The 650-nt window shown below is 38.0% G+C and overlaps 1 protein-coding gene across 2 annotated transcripts in view; it reads left to right on the top strand.

Annotated features, from left to right (window-relative positions):
• Window positions 1-650, top strand: part of RPRD1B (regulation of nuclear pre-mRNA domain containing 1B) — a 26607-nt gene that overhangs the window by 8590 nt on the left and 17367 nt on the right. The gene's annotated exons all lie outside the window — the stretch shown is intronic.

The raw sequence follows: 650 nt of genomic DNA on the forward strand, positions 1-650 counted from the left end.
CTCGTTTTTGTTTTCGCTTCTGTGCACACTGTCGTCATGCATTCTTCTATTGATTATCTTGCTTTTATCCTTTGGTTAATTACTTTATGATAAGTACACACAAGTGATAAATACTGATTGCATATTGTATTGGGCTATGTAACTGTAAATGCTCTCTTTGGCCATTTTGTCATCTGCACATCTCCTGTTCAACTGAACTTTTGTCTTCTGCAAACCTCAGTGGACAGCAGCTGTTTTTCTTATTTATCTGATATCTTACTTGCTTGGAGTCAAATTAACAAGCACTCTGTACATCAGTTGTATACATACAAAACTTTGCAGCTTTTTCTATCCTACATAGCTTTGCTCTCATCAAAAAATCATTTGGTTTAGGGTAGCTGTTTTCTCTGCTACTTTGCCTTCCATTGAGTAAATCTATTCTCTGACAGAGAGGCATTTCTGTCTGCCTCACAAAGATTGTTCTGCTTTTTCCCGCATGAGCAGGATGTACAGCACCTCTGACTTTCTCTCTGTTGATATAAAGTTTTTTCAGCCGTATGTCCCACCTGTCTGCATTTAAGGACAGACCTTTCTGTTTGCTTCCTCATTAGAGTTGGGCAGACTGACTTAATTTTAAATCAAGAGTGATCTTGGATTTTCCCGTGAATGAA

This window comes from Charadrius vociferus, unplaced genomic scaffold, assembly GCF_000708025.1.
Source record: "Charadrius vociferus isolate BGI_N301 unplaced genomic scaffold, ASM70802v2 scaffold259, whole genome shotgun sequence".
Lineage (NCBI taxonomy): Eukaryota > Metazoa > Chordata > Aves > Charadriiformes > Charadriidae > Charadrius > Charadrius vociferus.